At 41.9% G+C, this 6,411-nt stretch overlaps 1 pseudogene; it reads right to left on the bottom strand.

Moving 5' to 3' along the window:
- Positions 1-4,902: 4,902 nt before the first annotated feature.
- Positions 4,903-6,184, bottom strand: LOC102853874 (annotated as a pseudogene).
- Positions 6,185-6,411: the final 227 nt, after the last annotated feature.

The raw sequence follows: 6,411 nt of genomic DNA, 5'->3' as shown, positions 1-6,411 counted from the left end.
TCCTTGAAGAAGGACATCATGTTTGGGAGGGTGGAGGGACAGCGCAGGAGGGGAAGACCCTCTATGAGGTAGATTGATTCAGTGACTGGGGTAATCGGGATGTGTGTGTCAGAGGCAATGAGATTGGCACAGGATAGAGCACGGTTTAGGGCTGTTGTACATAGGGTCGCTCTGAATCGCAAACGACTCGATGGCACATAACAACAACAACAACAAGAAGAAGTGGGTTTGAACAGTTAACATTTGGTTAACAGCATAATGCTTTATGTACTATGCCAGCAGGCCTCCTTATTCATAGTAGCTAGAGAAATGAAAATGACATTGTAAAATTTTTTTCACTCATTGCACTAGCAAAATCTTTAAGAAATAATAGCATTTAATGCCAGAGAAGCTTGGTAGGAGTTCAGAATATAAAGTGATAGAGAGAGATTGATTTTACAAATAAGTCTGACAGAAACATGGCCTGCAGGCATTGCTGGTGAATGTGTGAATTACTAGAAGCTGTTTTGAAAGAAAGCTGTCACTATTTATTAACATCACATTGTCTTTGACTCAGCAAACACACATATTTTGAAGTCAATACTGAACAAACAAAAATACAAGCAGATAGAGCACATGAACTTAAAACAAAGCTATTAAAGCACTATTTGTTTTGGGGAGAAGGAATAAAAAAAATACTTGAAAATCCAGCAATAGTGAAGTGATCAAATGAATTTTTACTCACTCATTTAAAAAAGTGTTATCGGGTCTGCTATCATTGGCCAAGAAGGACAGACATGGGTATTGTTGTTGTTAAGTGCCGTTGAGTCCCTTGCAACCCTATGTACAAGAGCCCAAAATCCTGTTCTATCCTGTGCCAACCTCATTGTCTCTGACACACCTACTGCCACTGACCCAGTCACTGAATTGATCCATCTCATCGAGGGTCTTCCTCTCCTGCACTGTCCCTCCACTCTCCCAAACATTATGCCCCTCTCCAAGGACTGGCCCCTCCTTGAAATATGCCCAAAGTATGTCAGAAGAAGCTTTGGAATCCTTGCCTCCAAGGAACAGCCCAGTTTCACCCTTCCCAGGACAAACCTGTTTGTTCTACCAGAAGGACATGGAATATTCAACACTTTTCTCCAGCTCCACAGTTCAAAGGCATAATTTTTCTTTCTATCATCCCTAGTCACTGTTGAGCTCTCTGATGCATAGCAAGCAATTGTGATGACTATAGCCTGGATCATGCGCACCTTAGTCTCCAGCCTGACCTTGTTGCTCTTCAGTACTTTGAAGAGGTCCCTCACAGCCGACTTTCCCAATGCAATTTGTCTCTTGATTTCCTGGCTGCTGTTACCAAGAGTGTTGACTGTGGAACCAAGCAAACGAAAACTGTTAACTATCCCAATCCTTCACCATCCATACTGATGCTGCCAGTTGGCTCAGTGGTGAGAATCTTTGTTTTCTTGATGTTGAGCTTCAATCCATATGGGAAGCTGCAGTCCTTGACCCTTTGTAGCGAGCGCTTCAGGACTTCCTCAGTTTCAGCAAGCAGGGTTGTGTCATCTGCATAATGTTGATGACTCTTCCACCAACTCTGATGCCACATTCCTCCTCGTACAGACCAGCATTCTGGATGATCTGTCATGCATACAGATAGAAAAGGTAGGGAGACAGAATATATCTCTGGTGGACCACCTTCCCAATTTTGAACCATGCAATGTCTCCTTGCTCTGTTCTGATGATTGCCTCTTAGTTCAAGTACAGGATTCACATAAACACAATCAAATGTTCTGGGATTTCCACTCTTCTCAGAGTCAGTTTGTTGTGATCCACACAGTCAAAAGCCTTTGCATAGTCAATGAAGCATTGTCAATGCATAGTCAATAATAGCCATTCCTCTGGTACTCTCAGCTTTCTGCCAAGATCCATCTAACATTAACTACAGTATCGCTAGTACCACTAACTACCTTTCCTAAACCCAGCGTGCGCATCTGGAAGTTCTCTGTTGACATGTTGCTGCAGTTGTTTTTCGGTAATTTTCAGCAGAATCTTGCTTTCATGTGATATTAATGATATTGTTTGGTACTTTCTTCACTCTGCCAGGTCACCTTTCTTTGGAATGGCAACAAATATCAATCTCTTTCAGTCAATTGGCCAGCTGGCTGTCCTCCAGATTTCTTGGCACAACATAGTATTCGGGGCACTATCTGTTTGTTGAAATATATCAATTGGTATGCTGTGAACTCCTGGAGCCTTGTTTTTTGCCAATTCTTTCAGAACAACTTGAACTTCCTCATTCATCACCACATAATGTTGTTTCATGAAATTCTTCTGTGTCAGCCAATTCCTTCTGGTACACTGACTTTGTATACCCCTTCCATCTTCTTTTAATTTTTGGATCATTTAACACTCTACCCAAAGCATCCTTAAGTATTGTATTGCCACTTGTGGCTTGGGTAGATAATTAAATAAAAAAATAAAAAAAACTAAGTTGCAAAGTAAAGTAGGTAGGATGATTCCATATTTCCCCAAGTTAAGCACCTAAAAAACAAGCAAAGAAAATCCTTGAAGGGTTTTTAAAATCTGTTTAGTGGAGAAAGTGTGGAGGTTTACACAGCAAGCTGTTAAATGGATTACCTTGAAGAAGTAGGAATGATAGAATTGAAATGTGACAATAATGAATGCCTTTGATTGTTGAATTTATTACAGTAGGGACATACTATCTTTGCAAATTTAAAAACTCAAAACAAAACATTCTCTTCTTTGAGTATTCTAACCATTATGTGCTTTCACTGTGTTGCCATTTCCCCTTTTGCCACTGAAAGCAATTATTCTAATCTCTCCCTTTCATTGCCATAGAATGAGAACCAACACATAGGTGACCCTCTATTGGGCTTCCAAGTCTATAAATCACATGGGAAGAGATTTTTCGTCTTTCTCCAGAGGGGCAGGGAAAACAATTAAGCATACATTTATTAGCCCAAAGGTTGATTGTTCAAGCCTCCTAAAGGCACTAGAAAGATAGATTAAATCTATGATCTGCTTCTAAAAGATCACAGTCTGGAAAGTCCAACGGAATAATAAGAGGGAATCCACTCCACAAAACTAGTACCAACAATAACAGTGCTAATTCAAGAAGTGTTCCATTATGAAGTTTACACCTGCCCTGCTTCCCTGGTATAAACCTCAAACTCGTAGCCCTTCTAAAAACTGACACACTGCTGATCCTCTGATGGGTTTTCAGAGGCTGTCAAATCACACAGAAGGAGATTGTTTTTAAATCACACTCAAGGCAACAGGTTGCAGTTGTTCTGTACCATCAAGTCAGAAGCAACTCATAGCTGACTCTCTAACAGAGGCTATAAATCACACAGGAGTTTGCTCATCTTTCCCCTGCAGAGCAGCTGGTGGATTCGAACCTCAAGTATTTGCATTAGCAGTGCAACTCCTTACTGCTAAGCCACCAGACTTTCCTACTCACACGGAAGGAGATTCTTAATCTTTATCCCAGCGTCGCTAGTGGATTTGAACTGTACAAATTTGGGTTTGCAGCACAACTTCTTACCCACTAGACTACCAGAGTTCCCCAGAGAGTCTTATATTTTATTGCTTGTCAGTGTGCAGTTTGTTGTGCTGCCAACCAAAAAAGACTAGCATCTTCAGCTATTCTAATCCATTTGCGGCTCTGAGGGAGAAAGATGAGCAGTTGCCTCTTATTAAGATGTACAGCTTTTGAAACCTGATCGAAGGTCCCAATGAATAAGAATCTACTCCTTGGCAATGAGTTTAGTTTTGAGTTTTATCAGAGTTTACTGTGTTGTATGTTTACTTGTCTCTCCACCCTTTGCTAGAAAGAAAACCCTTTAAGGGTGGAACTGCCTTTCATGAACTTAGTAGCCTTTGTTCTTGGCACGGAGTCAGTGCTTAATTGTTTGTTGAGTAGGAAGGCTGTCTTTGAAGGAGAAACTTACCTTGTGTGGTATAGTTCATGAACCTATTTATGGAACTATAAAAAATATCATTGTTATAGTCAGCAACCTTTAAAAAACCTGATGATTAAGGAAATTATAAAGTCATTTCTGCTGAGGCTTAGTGGAAAAACTCTCTTAAGCACTGAGAGGTTAAGACCTTATTTTCAAGTATTTACATTTATCATAAAAATAGATTTCCCTCTTATTCTTTTCTCTTGTGACCAGCAAATACCAATTCAGTGCTGACTGTCCCAAATGGTAAGTGGCAGTGAAGGAGGTATCATACTCACTTTTCAAGGTCTACTTCTTGACGGCACTTAACAACAACAACAACAACTTCTTTTATGTCTTCCCAATGGAAATGGAGTGTTTGGGGGTGTTTTTTGTTGTTGTTGTTGATTTTTTTTTTGTTTCAAATATAAAAGTAATCACTGTGAAAAAAATGTGTATAATGCAAGAAGAAGAAAATGTAAAGAAGAAAGTAAAAATCACTGATATTTCATTATTCACACATTAATATGGTCAGTCTTATTGGTAATCTTATGGTAAGTCAAACTTACTCCTTTGACCAACCATACGTATTTTTATAAAACAGGAGTCATTTTATCACACAGTTTTGAAACTGGGATTGTTTTTGTATGGCAGTGTTGGTGTTTATTTATATTCATCACACATCAGATGTAATCTCTTTCAGGGAAGTCTTCTTTAATCCTCCCATGCTGGGCTGGGATACTCCCTAAGTCATCAAGAGGTATTCTCCTCGTTAGAAGCGTGGGGTTTAGGCTGCCTCCTAGGTCCCTAGCCTGACCATGCTGGCACACAGTCAGAGTGCTTTGAGTAGTAGATGAGCAATTTATCTAGACATAGCTGTACTGAGTAGAAAGTAAGCACCTCACTTAACAATTTGCCAGCTGCAGATTCCACAGTAAATCACCTCTCCAAAGGCTTAGCGATGCAATCTGCCATTGCAGGTCCCTAGCACAACCCCAAAGTCCTCAAAAGTCATCAATGTGGAGCCACTGTTGCAGTTTCCATCAGGAGTGAAAATATATTTGTGGAAGGTCCCATCTACACTGATGACAAATGACAGAGTTGACATTCTTGGAAGTATTGTGACTGAAAGCACAGATACAGGCAGATTCATCCGGCACAGTGAAGCTTGCCAGACTCCACTGAGAGTCCACAAATTGCCCAATCATAGGCCCCCACCTTGCCCACTTTAGCCAGAGTTGAGCGCGATTGAAGCGGGTGTCTTTGAGAGCAAATATATGGACAGTGCCTTTATCACTGGAGGCACAGAGGAAGGAGGAGTCATGGCTAAAGTTGGTGAAGTAAAGAATGGCAGGGTTAGTGCCTCGACGCAGTTCTACCAATTTTTCCTTGGACTGTGTGTCAAAAAGACAAATGAAGGTGCCCTTCTGGGAGGCTGAAGCCACTACAGTGCCTCACTGGTTCAGTGACACACAAGCCACATCACTCTGATGTGCATTGATAGTAAATGGAGCAGGTGAAGTAGCAGGTTTCATGTTTGCCAGGTCCACAAGCTGCAGACTCCCACACTTGTTTCCAGGGAATACTAGCAGTTGCTTCTCCAGACTAGGACAGAGGTCACAGAGGCCCTTGGGGTTGTCCCGGGTATCAAATTCAAACATCTTTCAGGGATTGTCAGGAAAGGAGTACACATAGATGCGGTTCCTCAGCACGATCACAATCTTGTCATGGTGCATACGCATGGCTGGCACTGGCTTGGTGAAGGTGAACTCCAGTACCAGCTTGTTCTTGGAGTCTCTGCCTTCCTGAACATCATCCCAGATTAGTACTGCTGAGATCTCTGAGAACTTGGGGCTGGTACCACCACCACCACCTACCAGAGCCAGCAGGTTGGGGCGGTGCAGCATCTCCACAAGGCCTATGCTGCCCACCATGGTCTAGATGCCCCTTCTCCATCAGTGGTTCCACATTGTAGATGCGTACACCTGTTTCCATGGCACAGCAAAAACAGTTCTGGTCTTGGTTGAAATGAAGGTTGGTCACTCTTCTCAGTGGCTGTTGAGTAATGGTCCAAGATTGTTGCCCTGGGCACAAATAGGGTGGAATGGGGCTGAGAAAAATTCTGGAGTTTTCTCTTTAGGATCTCTACCTCTAAATGACTCTGTTTTCCTTTCTTCCTCCTTCTCTGCTATTTACCAACCCCAGCAGGCCCGGAAGACCTGACTTCGCATCACCATTCCCAGGTCTTTGCTGCAACACGGCCCTCCAAGTGACGTCTGGAAGGGCAAAGATGGGATTGTCTAAGGAAACCTTTTTAGTACTCCCTTCCTTCTCAGGTCCTGTTTTCCCTTCCGAGGTCTCAGTAATGGGGGAAACTGGGGTTTTTAATGTAAAAGAAATATGGTAATCTTCCCATGGTAATAAATATATAGATAGTATCACTTCCCCCCCCCCATTCAATGAA

This window comes from Elephantulus edwardii, unplaced genomic scaffold (assembly GCF_000299155.1).
Source record: "Elephantulus edwardii isolate Elephantulus edwardi_28Jun2011 unplaced genomic scaffold, EleEdw1.0 scaffold00065, whole genome shotgun sequence".
Classification (NCBI taxonomy): Eukaryota; Metazoa; Chordata; class Mammalia; order Macroscelidea; family Macroscelididae; genus Elephantulus; species Elephantulus edwardii.
Note: the sequence above shows the minus strand (reverse complement) of the source record. Positions and strands in the feature narration are given on the sequence as shown.